Source organism: Schistocerca serialis, chromosome 4 (genome assembly GCF_023864345.2).
Source record: "Schistocerca serialis cubense isolate TAMUIC-IGC-003099 chromosome 4, iqSchSeri2.2, whole genome shotgun sequence".
Taxonomy (NCBI): domain Eukaryota; kingdom Metazoa; phylum Arthropoda; class Insecta; order Orthoptera; family Acrididae; genus Schistocerca; species Schistocerca serialis.
In genome coordinates, this window is record NC_064641.1 from 604,805,363 (window position 1) to 604,822,744 (window position 17,382).

A 17,382-nucleotide genomic window follows, 5' to 3' on the forward strand; every position below is an offset into this window, starting at 1 on the left:
AAAACATGTATAACTTGTATAAGAACAATATCATTTACTGTTATGTATATAGTTCTCCACAATCCTACCTACACATGGGGTCCCCGTTAAGCTGAGCAACCCAGTGGAAGCTTGGGTAACCAGCCCCAGCAGGAAACTGGGTCAGTGAGCCGACAGTAATGTGGAGGACAGTGGAAGGCAATGGGAGACCACCACTGGAATTACTTCCCTAGATGTTCATGGGATGGACCTCTTTGTACAATATTCTGGAGGTAAAGCTTCCCCTCAATTGAATCTCTCGGAGGGGAATACAATGAGGTCTCCAGAGATTAGGGCAAATGGAAAAGGAAGGAAGGAGAAGAAGAAGGAAGACTAATTGAGGATTGGGACTTGGAATGTTTTAACCCTTCTCCAGGAAGGGAAATTAGAAAACGCCAAATATGAAATGACAAGGAACAAATTGGATGTACTCGGAGTGTGTGAGGAGAGATGGGGTGGTTGTGGAGAAATAGAAAGTGACGATTTCCGATTGTACTTTTCAGGTGAAGATAAAAATTGAATGAAGGACAAGGCTGAATATGTTAGTGGAAGAATAATGATGATGAGACTGAAAGTGAAAAAGAAAGATTTAGTTATCATCTAGGTCTATATACCAACAAGTTATCATTCAGATGAAGAGGAGAAGAATGTTATGAGACAATAGAAAACTTAACAGAGAGAGAGAAAAGAAATGCATATATTGCTATAATGGGTGATTGGGATGCAGTAGTTGCTGAAGGGCCAGAATGAAAAGCTCTGGGAAAATTTGGTTTGGGAGATAGAAATGAGAGAGGGCAAAGATTGTTGGAATACTGCAATGAAAATTTCATGGTAGTTGGAAATACTCTATTTGATAACCACAAAAGACGACAGTATACTTGGATATCTCGATTTGACAACAAAAGATATCAAATTGATTACATAATGATACAACAAAGGTACCGAAATTGCCTAAGAGTGTCAAAAGCTATCCAGGGCAGATATTTATTCAGATCATATATTAGTAGTAGCTGAGGTTCTAGTTAAATTGAAAAGAGCCTGGCAGATATTTATTTGGATCATATATTAGTATTTGCTGAGGTTCTAGTTAAATTGAAAAGAACCTGGAAAGGACAGAAGAGAGGGCACATTAATTTTGAGAAACTGAAAGACAAAGGCAATTGTGAAAAATTAGAGAATGCATATTGTGAAATCATGATGCAAGGACAGGAAGCAGAATGCACAGAAGGTAGATGGGACCATTTTAAAAATGGGATCAAAAAGGCAGCTAAGCAAATGGTTGGAGTCAAGGAGAGGAAAAAGTAAAGAAAGAATGGGTAACACCAGATATGATAACCAAGATGGATGATTGCAGGAAATGGAAAACAGTAAACACAGAAAAAGGGAAGTGCAATTACAGGAGGTTAAATAATGAATTAAAAATGGAGACAGAAAAATCATGACAAGATAGAGAAATTAGAGAAAGAAGGAAAATATTATTTGATGTACAAAGAAGCAATGGATTTTACATTCAGGGAAAAGAGAAACAACAGTGGATTAAAGGAAGTAGATGCAGCAAACAGTAAAATGGTGAGTGAACCCCAAAAAATAATGAGAAGATGGGAAGAATATGTAGAATGGCTATACACTGCAGACAGTAGACCAAGTGAAGAAGACCTTGGGATAGAAGAAGAAGATAAAGCTGCAGATGATGACAAGAAGAGAAAAGGGAGTTGACTGAATTGTGTAATCAAATATACATGACAGGAAAATGGCCAAAGGACTGTACAGAAAGTATCGTAATACCTATTGAAAAGAGAAAGAACAGCAAAAAGTGTGAGGAACATAGAACAGTGAGCCTGATATCGCATACAGCAAAAGTCTTGCTGAGGACGCTCAACAGAAGGCAATAATGGAAAGCTGAATTGCGTAATAGGAGATGAACAATTGGGTTTCAGGCGAGGAGTGGGAACTAGAGATGCCATTGGCCTCAGAGTGATAGGGGAGAGGTACATGGAGAAGAAAAGGAAGGTGTATGTTATGTTCATTGATCTTGAGAAGGGTTTTGACTGTGTCAGATGGGACAAACTGATGGAAATCCTAAGGAAACATGGAGCTCACAGGAGGGCTAGATGGCTAATTAGAAATTTATATTCGAACCAGAGAGCAAGAGTAAGAATAAGATATTTGATGAGTGAAGAATTAGAGCTGGGAAGAGGTTTAAGACAAGGTTATTGTTTATCACCAACACTGTTCAGTATATATCTGGAGGAAATTGTTAGTGAAAGTTTTTGATAGGAGAGGAGTTAGTATAGGGGGTCAGAGAGTGGAATGTATAAGATTTGCAGACGATACGGCTGTGATGGCAGAGAGTGCAAGAGAGATGGAACAAATGTTAGATAATCTAAACACAAAATTAGAAGAATATGGAATGAAGATTAACAAGAAGAAAACGAAAAGCATGGTAATTGGAGGAAAGGGGAGAAAATGCTGTATGGAAATACAGGGAGAGGAAATAGAGCAAATGAATAACTTCAATTACTTGGGAAGTGAAATAATGGATTACATGTATTGCTCAACGGAAATTAGGAAAAGAATTGCAATGGATTCAAGAGGAAACAGAAATTACTTTGTGGACCACTAAACATGGATCAGAGAAAGAGACTTGCCAAATGTTACATCTGTAGTATTTCACTATATGGTGCGGAGACCTGAACGTTGAAGAAGGAAGATTAAAGAAATATTGGAGGCACGAGAGATGGAGAAGAATGGAAAAAGTGAAATGGGAAGACCGAGTAAGGAATGAAGATTGATTAAGAAGAGTTGGAGAAGAAAGAAACGTGCTGAAAGTCGTCAGAAAAAGAAAACAGAACTGGATTGGACATTGGTTGAGAAGGGACTGTTGATTGAAGGAAGGAGTAGAAGGACTGGTGGAGGGAAAAAGGGGAAGAGGAAAAAGAAGATATCAAATGCTGGACAATATAAAAGGAGACAAATATTCAGAAATGAAGAGACTGGCTATGGACAGACAAAAGTGGAAGAGGCTTAACCCATGACAAGACCTGCTGTAAGGCAGAATACCATACTACTACTACTATATAGTTTTAATACAACTTCTATAAATTGTTAATATACATTTGGTACTTTGTATACTGAGGTAAATAAATCACCATCATTAAATACTTTCTGCATCAGGCTATTCATCACTCTGCAATACTTTCCAAATAACTGTTTTTTGTATGCTTTATATTCAGCGTGTGTTTCTTGCAATCTAATTGGAGCACTAACAGACTTAGGAATGCCTTCGGTAAACTCCCCTTGTATATAATTGCTGTTTATAGAAGTAATACTAGCAGACTTATTTATTGCACACATACAAACACCTACACACACATACACACACACACACACACACACACACACACACACACACACACACACACACACACACACATTTAACTCCTCATCCTCATCATGAACTTCATGTTCCAGTAGATACTTGATATATCATTGAAGAATGGTTTAACATATTTTTGCGATGGACAGAATCTCACCATGGGGATCTGTCGTGTGTTGTACAGACCACACAGGTTCATGACACTTGGACACTCAAATATACTCTTTGCATCATGTCTTGAGATGTTAACATCATCGTATAACCCCCATGCCATAGATATTTATGTCTTGAGGGAATGGATTCTTATCGATTGTCAGGCAATCCTGAATATATTTCAACTTTCTGCAAAGTTTACCCCACTCCATATCACTGAACTGCACCTTTGTAGCCGGCCGAAGTGGCCGTGCGGTTAAAGGCGCTGCAGTCTGGAACCGCATGACCGCTACGGTCGCAGGTTCGAATCCTGCCTCGGGCATGGATATTTGTGATGTCCTTAGGTTAGTTAGGTTTAACTCGTTCTAAGTTCTAGGGGACTGATGACCTCAGCAGTTGAGTCCCATAGTGCTCAGAGCCATTTGAACCATTTTTTTGCACCTTTGAACCCTACTGGACACTCTCTATTCGCACTATAACTTTGAAGTCAATGTCAGGTCTTAAACCAACATTAACATGTTTCAATTCATTGGCTGTCAGCTGATAGGTAGTGTTCAACAAAGCACTCTGTAATGGCTTAGCTGAGGCTTGACGAGTGGTGCAGATGATGGATATAGTGATAACTCGAAGGCTGGAAACAGTTCAGTGTTTCTGCTCTGATATATACTTGGTTTCCGCTCCAACATGTTTGGAACTGCATCAGGGAGCATGTCTGTATGGTGGCTTGATACTTGCTGCTGCTGCTCGTATGTATCAGACACCTCATTGTCTACATCACAAAGCTGCTGAACTGAGTGATAAATAAAAGAAAACAACGAAAAATGCATATATAGGCATACACATCGAATGAATAATAAACACTGACTGGTTTAACACTTAAAATTATGTGCAAGTCAGTTTCTCCTGACTGGATGTGGTGGATCTACATCTACATCTACATACATACTCCGCAATCCACCATACGGTGCGTGGCGAGGGTACCTCGTACCACAACTAGCATCTTCTCTCCCTGTTCCACTCCCAAAACAGAACAAGGGAAAAATGACTGCCTATATGCCTCTGTACGAGCCCTAATCTCTCTTATCTTATCTTTGTGGTCTTCCCGCGAAATATAAGTTGGTGGCAGTAAAATTGTACTCCAGTCAGCCTCAAATGCTGGTTCTCTAAATTTCCTCAGTAGCGATTCACGAAAAGAACGCCTCCTTTCCTCCAGACTCCCACCTGAGTTCCTGAAGCATTTCCGTAACACTCGCGTGATGATCAAACCTACCAGTAACAAATCTAGCAGCCCACCTCTGAATTGCTTCTATGTCCTCCCTCAATCCCACCTGATAGGGATCCCAAACGCTCGAGCAGTACTCAAGAATAGGTCGTATTAGTGTTTTATAAGCGGTCTCCTTTACAGATGAACCACATCTTCCCAAAATTCTACCAATGAACCGAAGACGACTATCCGCCTTCCCCACAAATGCCTTTACATGCTTGTCCCACTTCATATCGCTCTGCAATGTTACGCCCAAATATTTAATCGACGTGATTGTGTCAAGCGCTACACTACTAATGTAGTATTCAAACATTATGGGATTCTTTTTCCTATTCATCTGCATTAATTTACATTTATCTATATTTAGAGTTAGCTGCCATTCTTTACACCAATCACAAATCCTGTCCAAGTCATCTTGTATCCTCCTACAGTCACTCAACGACGACACCTTCCCGTACACCACAGCATCATCAGCAAACAGCCTCACATTGCTATCCACCCTATCCAAAAGATTATTTATGTAGATAGAAAACAACAGTGGACCTACCACACTTCCCTGGGGCACTCCAGATGATACTCTCACTTCCGATGAACACTCACCATCGAGGACAACGTGCTGGGTTCTATTACTTAAGAAGTCTTCGAGCAACTCACATATTTGGGAACCAATCCCATATGCTCGTTCCTTAGTTAGGAGTCTGCAGTGGGGCACCGAGTCAAACGCTTTCCGGAAGTCGAGGAATATGGCATCTGTCTGATACCCTTCATCCATGGTTCGCAAGATATGTGAAAAAAGGGCGAGTTGCGTTTCGCAGGAGCAATGTTTTCTAAAGCTGTGCTGATGCATGGACAGCAACTTCTCTGTCTCAAGGAAATTCATTATATTCGAACTGAGAATATGTTCGAGAATCCTGCAACAAACCGATGTTAAGGATATTGGTCTATAATTTTGAGGATCCGTCCTTTTACCCTTCTTGTATACAGGCGTCACCTGCACTTTTTTCCAGTCACTCGGGACTTTACGTTGGGCAAGAGATTCGTGATAAATGCAAGCTAAGTAAGGAGCAAATGCAGTAGAGTACTCTCTGTAAAACCGAATTTGAATCCCATCAGGACCTGGTGATTTATTTATTTTCAACCCATTCAGCTGCTTCACAAACCCAGGGATGTCTATCACTATGTCCTCCATACGGGAATCTGTGCGAGACTTAAACGGCGGTATATTTGTACAATCCTCCTGCACGAAAGATTTCTCAAATGCTAAATTTAAAATTTCAGCTTTCGTTTTGCTATTTTCCGTTGCCAGGCCAGACTGATCAGTGAGTGACTGAATGGAGGCCTTCGACCCGCTTACGGATTTTACGTAAGACCAGAATTTCCTTGGGTTTTCAGCAAGATCTTTTGCTAAGGTATGACGGTGGTATGGCTTGTCTATACCACCTGTAATGAATCCATAGACATCCCAGTCTATACTAGGTAGGTTGAAGTCGCCTCCAACTAATATAGCATGGTCCGGGTACTTCTGCAATACAGAGTGTAGACTCCCTTTGAATGATTCTAGAACTGTCACGGTGGAACCTGGTGGCCGGTAATAACACCCAACAATTAACTTTATTTCTCTTAGCCCTGTTAAACATGTCCAGTAACTTCACAATCACACTCTCCTTCGACCTCAGTTGACACAATATTTTTGTCAACTGCAATGAAGACACCACCTCCTACAGTGTCTAATCTGTCTTTCCGACACACGTTCCAGCCCTCACTAAATATTTCAGAACTTCCTATCTCAGGGTTCAGCCAGGTCTCAGTCCCAAGAATAATTTGCGCGCCACACGCTTCCTGGAGGGCAGTACATTCAGGAATTTTATTCCAAACACTCTGAAAATTTACTGCTAATATCTTGATAGCTGAAGTGTCTTTACACGGAGCGCGTCCAGATTTCCCTGCTTGGACGTCGACTGGTGAGTGTTCATCAGGATACCTTGCACTACTGCCTAGCCTAAAAATCCCCCATTTGCACCCCACAAGTAGTCTGCTACCCAAGTAGCAGTTTCCTTTGTGTAGTGCACCCCTGATCTATCTAGGGGCGTCCTACAATTCCCCGCCCAATAGCGCAAGTCTAGAAACCTGCAGCCAAGATCATCACGAAACCTCTGGTTGAGACCCTCCACTTGTCTCCAAACCAAAGGACCCCGATCCACTCTGGGAACGATGCTGCAAATGGAGAGCTCTGCTTGCACCCCATGTGCGAGGCCAGAGGTCTTCACCAAATCCGCCAGCCACCTGTACGAACTGAGGATCCCCTCAGAACCCAAGCGACAGGCATCATTGGTGCTGACGTGAGCAACTACCGCATCCCGTACACTTGATAGCAGCAGGCAAGGGCGCCTCCACATCTTGGATGAGGCCCCCCGGCAGACAAACTGAGTGTATGTTGGAATTCTTTCCAGCCCTGTACGCTATTTCCCTAAGGGGCTCCATCACCCGCCTAACGTTGGAGCTCCCAATAACCAGCAAGCCTTTGCCCCCCATGTGCCTGCTTGGGCCCTGTTGAAGGAGTGGCCACCTGCCCACTGATAGGATGAATGGGCGAGGCCAGCCGGCCAGCCTCCACATTGACCCTCCACCTCGAGCGACACGAACGCACTGCAGTTCGCCACTCACCCTGAGGCGAGGGCGGCCCCAAAACGCCGGGTACACTAGAAGGTGCCTCGGTGGCTGAGTCAGCGGACGCAGCAAGCGACACCTGGGGTGTCTCAAGTGACGCACCAGACCCTCCGCTGTCGCTGCATCTCGAGGCAGCAGCCTGAAGGCGGCTGACTGCACGATCAGCTGCTCGCGAACCGTGGCCAGTTCCTCCTGCGCCCACACACAACATGCACTCACCCTATCCATCCTACTGCTAATATCTGGACGTATAGAGTTGCGACAAATAAAACAACAATATGCAACCGCACAGTTGCGTCACCAGCGCCAGATTGGGCTGTGATATATGAAAAATTACTTACGAACTAAGCAATCAAATGACCACGACTACGCCACTATACAGATATTACAATGCGATCCTACCCCTGTCTTAGTACAAATGACAACCGCCTACGCGATGTTACACTCTACCATTATTAAAATTTGATACTACCCCTTTCTAATTCGAAAATACGAAAAGATCCGAAAAATTTCACCACGCAAGCACACAAACACCCTAACTAATTTGAATTAAACCTGCGGAACTAATACGAAAAACTGAATATACGACTACTTTCCGCTACTGCTGCTCGCACACGTCACTCTGCAAGCACAGATGAAATTGCACTGGCCTCTGTCTGCTGCTGACTGACTCTACGAAATAAACAAAAAGCACTGGCTGTCCAAAACGAACAACTGACTAACGACTCTGCGAATTCATACTTTACAGCTATCAATAAGCAATATAACTCCTCTCAAATACAAAAATACGCAAGGATTTTATGTAATTAAATATGCAAGCGCACAAACACTCGGAAAGAAATTAAGAATCAAACTACAAAACAAATATGAATGCTAAATATGCGACTCCCTACTGCACTGCTGCTGCACTACTGCTGCACTGATCTCTAATGATACTTCATGATGATGATGCTCATCCTTTCATTATGGAGTACAGAGCACAAATGGTGCTTTGGTTGGAGTTGGACGTTTTGTCTGCTTCAATATCAAAGTCCCATTATGCCAAGGCATGTCTACAGTGAAAATCAGTATTGGTTGAATAAGTTATACTGCCACCCATCAAAAGAGTGTGTGGGTTCCTATATACAACTGGCTGACAATCCTACAATTAGTTGGGAACCTATTGCAATCTGAATGTGCCGTGGACCCTAGTGTTTGAATGTATTGAATCTGTTACTGTTACTAGTACTACTACTACAAATACCAGTATTGCACAATACCAACTGAGCCAAAGTGACCCAGGCATCTGTATGAACTATTATAGCATATTTTCCTGTGCAGGAATCTTTACAAATAATCAGAAATTAGAACTGTGATATGCAGTTTCTAGTGTGTGTGGAGTTAAAGACTTTGATGCTGCTTCTGTTAAGTCTCAAACCACAGAAAGATGACAATATATGATCGGCAAGCATATCTTAGATCGCTGTTAATCAAACCTTTTCACTATTCCACATGCATATGGAGCTGCAGGAGAAGGAAAATGTGCCTCTGTCAAGTAACTCTTAAGTGTTCAGTGGTGGTGAATCCCTGTCATTTGTATTCCGTGATATGAATTACTATGGAGAGACTCAATCCTCGATGGATGTATCTTAACTGCTCTTAGATTATATTGTCAGGTATGAGTTGGAACATAAGTATCCTGACTTCTGGCCGGCGTTAAATACTAGATGCGCTGTGGTCTGGTGTCTGATGTTGATGGCTGTTTTTCATGTTGAACTGTTATGGATATGAAGGTAATGGACTATTACTCTCATAAGATGTCGCTGTTTTGTCACATAACGAACGAACGAACGAACCGGGCTTCAGCAGGGGCCCCCCGACCCCTGGTTGGCGGAGTCCTAGTAGGCTTCACCTACTTTGCCTCCAGGTCTTCTTTCTTGTGGCGAGGTTTATTCTTCTCTTTTCATTGTTGTCTTCTCGTGGCCCTTCTCAGGTAGATTAAGCTTATTGTTGTCTGCTATGCAGACAACTGGATGGCCCATGGCAGGCCGACTTCACTGCTCCCGGCGCGGACGGCGTAGGGAGCACCTTATTTCGACGGCTGTTGAACAGCCGCCGGTGAGGCGGTCATCACTGCTTCAGCAACTCTCTGCAGCGTGTCAGCAAGGTGTGTTACCTTGTCGATTGCCACAGAGAGTGCGGGGATTGCTGCAGCAAGCCCTCCTTCATGCGCTGCTGTAGTGGCGCCTTGGCTGGTTGCAGCTGGTTGACGTGTGGCGGCTGGCGTGTTGCCACCCCTTTCGCCTCCCGTCGATGTGTCATCTTCTTTGCGCGCCTTCCCCTGGACGTGGTCGGCGCGCTGGTCTTCTGGTGTGCGCTCTCGCGCACGTTTTCCAGCGCGAATGCGCAGGCTTCTGTTGCCCCCTTCAGTGGGGACGGAGGTGGCAGCATTGGCTGCCGGCGTCGGTCTTGCGTGTGCCGGCCGCCTCGCCTGTTTTGCGCCTGGGCGCGGATGGCGGAGGGAGCGGTCGGCAGTCTTCGTAGCCTGCTGCCCGTTTTGGCGAGCTATTGCGGCTTTGAAAACTTCGCAGCCGCAGTAGCTCGCCACGTGTGGGCCGCTGCAATTCGCACACTTGGGGGCGTGCGACCGCGGTAGCGGACACAGTGTGCTGGCGTGGGCCCCGGCGCACTTCACGCACTTCTCGGGGAAGGAGCAGTGGCGAGCCACGTGCCCCACCCCTGGCAGCAGAAGCATTGCAACAGGCCCCTCTTCTGCTGTTTTGTCACATACATTTATTGTTGCTGATGATCTTTTTGTAGGAACGATGTGAACCTATCATAATTTCCGAGCCATAAAAAGTTGATGTTATACACCTTCGGAAACCTATAAATGGTTTGTGTGAAAGAGAATCAGCGTCATAGTTGGTGTCCAAGGGGTAATTTCACACTCTTAAAGTTTATGATCATAGTGTGTGGAACTAGATACCTGAATATATGTTTAAGGACTGTTGGATGGCTATTCCTTATGCACAATAATGGATAACAATGACGAGTATTTGATAACCATACAGACTTCATCATTGGGCTATTCAGTTTTAAAGTTAGGATGAGTGATCTTTAGTTTGACTGCCAGCAGACTTCTCATCATTTTAAACTTGGGGCAAGTGTATTTTCTTACCATTTCAACTTATGGCATCTGTGTGGACAGGTAAATCGTTTAAACAATTGTAGCATCCCCACAGAAAAAAATATTTATGTATAGCAGTCACATTTAGTGTAACCTCCCAATAATAACTGACTAACCTTCCAATAAAAAATGTGACTCATATGTAACCTTTCAATAATTAAGTGACTGTTGAGCCGTGGTAAAAACTGCTGTATTGAAGAGCGCGCCGGAGCACGTAGTGTGAAGCAGCCGCCCTCCGTTTCTGGCGGTGGCGCCGCTGTTGCAATCGCAGCTTTGGTGTCAGGGGAAAGGTTGCCTGTTCACGTGCATTTAAGGCACGCAATGAGCTCGCCAGAGTCAGTCTGGGTCAGTCTCTCGTCCCCAGCTTGAAAGTCTGTCTCTCGTCCGCATTTTTTAGGCAGTTGGTGTATGTCTGTCGTTCAGAGTGCTAGTATGTCTGTCATTCGGATCAATCTTTAAAGCCGGTAAAATGAGAGTCTTTCTACTCCGCCAGTAAGAGAACGCAGCGAGTGGTTGCCCGGTCGGGGCTGAGTTCCTGCATCTGAGTCTGCGCGTTACGCCGCCAATCTGCTCGAGTTTGCTCAGGCAATGGTCATTGGTGGTTGGATCGATCGGTTGGTCGGTCACGCACTGAGACACAAGATGACTTGTCCATCTTGAGCGTCGGCGCATGTGAGGTCGCCACCTGAGTCCAGTGGGCTGCGGCGTATAGAGATGGGTAGTGACATCGCGGTCGGCACGAGAGCAACAGGAATCAACCCACGACATCAGCCTGGCTGGTGCGAGCTGCGACGCCGTGAGACGGGAGATCGGCGGGCCTTCCTGCGTCCGTTGAAACGGCTGGTAGCGGACGGTTCGGGAGAGCGATTTGGGGGTGCTGCGCCAGGTCTTCCCGAGAAATCGCAGTTTATTAGAAGTTTAGTGATTGGTGATATGTTGTTTGATTTACTCTTGTTAAATTCTGCTTGTTTTCTTGGTGAGGTCACCAGCCGTTTTGCTTTGGGGTCGTCCCACCATTCTTCTCCGTTTGTCCACCCATCGGAAGGCGGTTGTTTATAAGTTGGGTGGTCCGTTTTTCCCTTGTGGAGTAGGGGCAGATTAGAGCTACCTGCGGTTCGGGTTGTTCGGTAATCTCCCTATCACTCTACCATATGTTAGTAGTTGCCTCTAACATGTTTGTCGGATTTGGTGTGTTAACGAATTTATTGCTTGGAGTGTAACGGCCTAATGCCTGAAATATATTTTGATCTTTGGAAACTTTGATATTATTGCCTATGACCTTGAGAGGCGGTATCTGTGTACTGTAGAGCATCTTAACTATTGTTAGGCCAACCTTGTAGAATTTTATATAAGATTGCATTTCATGGGCTTTTATTTAAATGATCATTTTAGTATATAAAGTTGCCACCCTGACACTGTAAGACTTTTCTTAGAAGTTAAAATCAAGTTCCACCTTGAGTGGCAAGGTTAATATTTTAATTGTTAGTGTTTTGTACCATTTCCATCCCTCCTACGGGGGGAGGAGCGTGCATAGTTTGTGTGCTTGTGTAAATGGTTAAAACTCTTAATTTAAAGTTATTTGGTGTGTTGCAGATTTCCACCAGTGTAGTGTTTCAGAGGCTGTTATGTGCGGTCGTAACTACGGCCATGTCAAAAGGGAGCGGCAAGGTTCTCTGCCCGAAAGCTCATACAGTAAAAACTTGTTTCTTTCTGCCTCTGAATAACTTGTAACTTTGATATTTAGAGGGTGCTTTCTGATTATAATTTTAAATCTGTTTCTTTTAAAAAATGCTTTTAGGCACTATTAAAGTGAATAAAATTCCCATTTGTTGAAAGGAATTTGGTTATGATTTCATCAGTTACTCCCTGGCAACTACTTCTATGCTTACATAGTGTGATGAAATGTGTTAATGCTCTTGATGAATCGCTAATAAATAAAATAAATTCTTAAGAATATTTTTTGAAAATAAATCACGGTTTAAGTGTCAATCTAAACTGGTAAATTTAGACGTCAGCAGAGCTGCGTCATGGCCCTGAAAGATCATTCTGAATACATTGAAAATTCTTACCTCAATGAAGTCGCCAGATAACGCATATATATCTGCTGCTATAAGAAATTTTTCTGACACAGCCCAGTGCAATGCTGGCCACTAGATTTGTCATGAATAAAAAGAGACAACTGATTTTCCATTACGCTAATTGAGATGGCCATGGATTGCAGAAATTAGTAAAGTCTTCAAATTCAAATGAATGATTGTCAAAAAAGCTAATTTTATAAAAAATATTATTAAAATATTTTTAAAATCTTTTACATGGGACTTGATATGACAATAGTACAAATTTAGCTGTAACAAACTACATATGTGTGCGGCTGCTTTTACCTTATACTACATCGCTCAGGCACCGCCATCGCTCCCCACGACCGGCCCCGCGAACTCCATACACCCGACTGTTAGCTTCTACTTACTTCTACTGACAGTGCTCTTACTGCAGCCAACACTGCTCTCTGGTCTGAGATTCTATTATAGCTTACAAATCGCAGGCAGCGCGTGAGCAATCCATAGAAATTACATCTGCTTGAGTGCGCTAGCAATAAATTCCTTAATCATGGACCTCTTACACTGTAAAGTTAGAGGGGTGTGGATGGTTGTTGGAGCATACCACAAGTGAACTTGGGGTGGGAAAAGCGCGCCAGCATGGGGCAGAGGGGCCTTTCTCTCCCCAATGTTTGTTTAAGATGTAAAGTGGAGAGATCCAAGCTTGTGGTGACCATTCATCACTGAGGGTCAGTGTGCCAGAATTCTACACTGTTAAAAACAGCCCTACAGATCTGAGCTGGGTTGTGACATCACTGAGCCAGTGCCAGTATTCCAAACCTTGTATTCTGACGTCACAGAGCTGCACCAATATGCCCCCAGTCGCCATGTTCAGTCGCCATCTCGTATTCTGACATCAAAGAGCCTGTCCCAGTATTCCAAATCTTGGATTCCAATGCCATAGAGCCAATATTCTAAGTTTGCCATCTTGCATCCCTCTTCGATGCCGACTTCACAGATCCAGTGGATACATCTGATGTCATTACACTATGTGTAAAACATTACAAACCATGGAGTTGTGATACTTTAGCGAGGCCCTTACATGAAATGTAATATGTTCACTGCATGGTATTCTCGTTGTTGATGTATATTTTCACGTCCTTGGATGTTTCTTACACACTGTAATCCAGTAACGCTATCAGTGCTTGAAAGTTGAATATTGCAGTTATTTGTTGTGAATTCTGATCCTACCCTACTCTGCAACAGACACATGTGCATACTCATCAGTAATTACGTGACCTATAAAGGAAGACACTAGTACAATCAATTTTTAGAGTTCATGACAAACAGATATCGAACGAAATCACATACATCCTTTTAGGATGATACGTATAGTCAAGGTGAAAGTGTAGCCTTATGACACGAAATTCACTTCTTTCGACAAATATTCATCGATTTAAGTACAAAGTTGGGTGGTGTGGCTTGGGTGTGCGCCGGATGAGTGAATGAAGTTTGTGTTGCGTTGTGTTCTTGCTTCCTGCGTCGCTGTTATTGTTCAGTTGGTAATTATGCCGAATGTGAAGTAGCATTACTTTTGTGCAGCTGTCGATTGTGTCAATTTAATATCTAATAGTCTTCAATAACGTCTCGTAAAAAGAACGGCTGCACACACACCCCAAAAATTGTTTCGATGTCCTCCTACCTGATGTGAAGTGGGGCACTGTTGTGTACTGTATAGGGAAAAACATAGAAGACGCCAGTATGATCAATTCTAGACTTTGATTTTTAAAATTGCACTGACGGGGGCTATGCATTATATTGAATTTTCTATCTTTTTTCTATAGGTTCTGTAAAGTTTAGCAAATGTTTTGCGAAAGAAATTTCCACACGCCTCTGAATTGAGTGTTTACTCTTGATATTTCGAAGCCTGACTTAGAAAACTAGTAGCTATATCTGATGTCATTATACTTTGCATGAAGCATAGTAAATCATGGTGTAACGATATTTTAGCGAGGTCCTTAGATGAGATATGAATCATTCCACTCCCTGTCTCAGCTGTAGGTGCAGTAAAGCTTAGCCTTATATTTCGTGAAATAAACGTCCACACACCTCTGAACTGCTTTGTAATCAGTGGAACCGAAGTACTATATTCGCGCATGGTCATGTCTGAACAAAGAGATGAAATTAGAATCTTGCATGCTCATCATATGACGATCTGCCATATTACTCTTAATAACAGAAGTCCCCGGCCCCTCAGACAATAATGAATGTGGAAACCTTTCGCAGTTACAATGGGATAGTTCTTTGATTTCGTAGAGTGCAGCTCTTATTATAAAATAATCCGCAATAAAGAATGGATTCAACATTTCGCATGACAAATTCGAAATGTGTCAATGCCAGCAGCAACATTCTCTTCGTATGCAACACAGAACTGAGGCTGTAATGTATACCTATATGCTGTTCAACAGCTGTTCCCATTTTCCAAGAACTGACAGCAAATCTCATATGCTTTCTGAATTTTGTAGAAATGATATCGCTTTGCTTGCGGTATTTCAAAGTCCAACTTATAAATCCAGTGGAAACGTCTGATGGAAGTCTTAGAAAACCGATTATGTGTATTCTGCAAAGCTTTGTGTAGCAGCAATTCATGGCAGGAGACGGCGAGATCGCTCCCAGCAGCGACAGCTCTCAGCCCAAAGAGATGGAGTGCAGCCACCAGTTCCGGGATGTGTGAATGTATGCTATACTATGCGGCGGCTATAGCTTTTACAAGTCATTACCATTAGTCTCTGTCCACATTCTCGAGGCATAGCGGGCATATTCCTTCCACCACATGGGTGTAGCCATCTCTGCTGTGTCGCTGGGCAATGCTACCGTCATCTGCCATATGTTGGCGCTGCACTCTGTTGTGCAGGTAGCTCAGTTTTTCATCTCAATATGTTGTGTACAAGTAAGATATTGATCAATATCCTCATAGAATAGGTCTTACTTCCCTGTCATACGTATTTCTCAAGTTTTGATGTGTTGTCAGTAAGGATAAGGGTGTTTCTTCCTCAAATGTTGCTGCCACACACCCAGTAAATGTAATTTCGCGTGTTTGATGGCTCTACAGCTCTGTGATGCTGGCTATGTTATTGTTGATGAATAGCCACTCTCCATTTCACACAATTTATTTTCGTTGTGTGTGTTATAGCATTACCTCCGGTAAAAAATAGTAGGCATAAATTGCAGAGACTTAACAATGGAGAAGAGTTATCTGTGCTACCAGAAATACAAATATTGTTATCGGTGTTTTTTTTGTAGGAGGAGGAGTGGTTTTTGTTTCATTGTTTGTCGATTCTGCGGTCCTCACTGACAGACATTACATTTTCACAGTCTGTAAATGATACAATTATTTGTAGTAGGAATATAATTTTGTTGAGTACATATGAGATTAATAATTGTAGTGTGTATTTTTGTGAGTAGCTAGTACCTATCCTGTACATGAATCAGCAACTAATAATTAAATGTTGCCCTGGCCATTTCTGTGTAGGCTCATTGTTGTAGCGACGCCATTAATGACAAAAATTATATAAGTTCTTCCAACAGTCGTATAACACTAAAAGTGTAAAAGGAATAATTTCAATAATCTGAAAACGGCGCCATGCAATTTTTTTCAATTCATATTAAGCCTGAGGCACCGTTTTTATTAATAACGATATCAATAAATGCCAAATTCCACATAGGCAGCTATCCTCGAACATCCAGGTCCCAAGAAAAAATTATTAAGAATTGTTTAAATGTATTATCATGTAATAGTTAAAAATGATTTTAATCCATCGCGAGTAGGACGGATGTCTTCACGTTCGGATATGTATGCTATTGTTGGTGATTGCAACCTGAGAAAAGTCAGCCCTGCTTTTAACATACATAAAAGAGAAAAGATTCATTATTTCTATTTTTCAAGACTATTTCATATAATAAGAATAACGGCACAGTTATCATTGCATGAATTATTCAATCAATCATTTATAATCATTTAAAATTATGCGATAACTGGCGCCAGAGGTGGAGCTCGAAGCTCAGGAAAATTTATGTGTGTGGAAAGAATGTATTATTATATAAGCAAATTTATGCTTGTATATTTAATCTGTTTAATGTAGACAAGGATTATTATTTTCGAGGTTAAGACAAACGGAAGACCTGGAACCGACAACAGATTTGAATAAGAATAAAGCTGACAATAAAAACGAAGATAATGGCTTCTGAAAATAACTCTTGCTTTCGTGTGTCGTGTTGTTTGCCAATATTCATGGTTCGTGCCATGTGGTAGTGTCTTGCAAACAGTACCTCAAGTAGGCGAGAGAATTTATATTTCATGTAAATTTTTGTAGATTCACGAGAAGTTAGTGACAACGAATTGGAGGAAATCCTCATGGGATCTACATCAAATAGAAATATACAGAAAAATATTACGGATCGTGAAGCAGAAACTACACATAAGCACGCAGAAATCGAGCGTAGCGTTGATACCAGCGTGTTGCCAACTGTTGCTAGTGGCCGGCCAGTGTGGCCGAGCGGTTCTAGGCGCTACAATCTGGAACCGCGCGACTGCTACGGTCGCAGGTTCGAATCCTGCCTCGGGCATGGGTGTGTGTGATGTCCTTAGGTTAGTTAGGTTTAAGTAGCTCTAAGTTCTTGGGGACTGATGACCTCAGAAGTT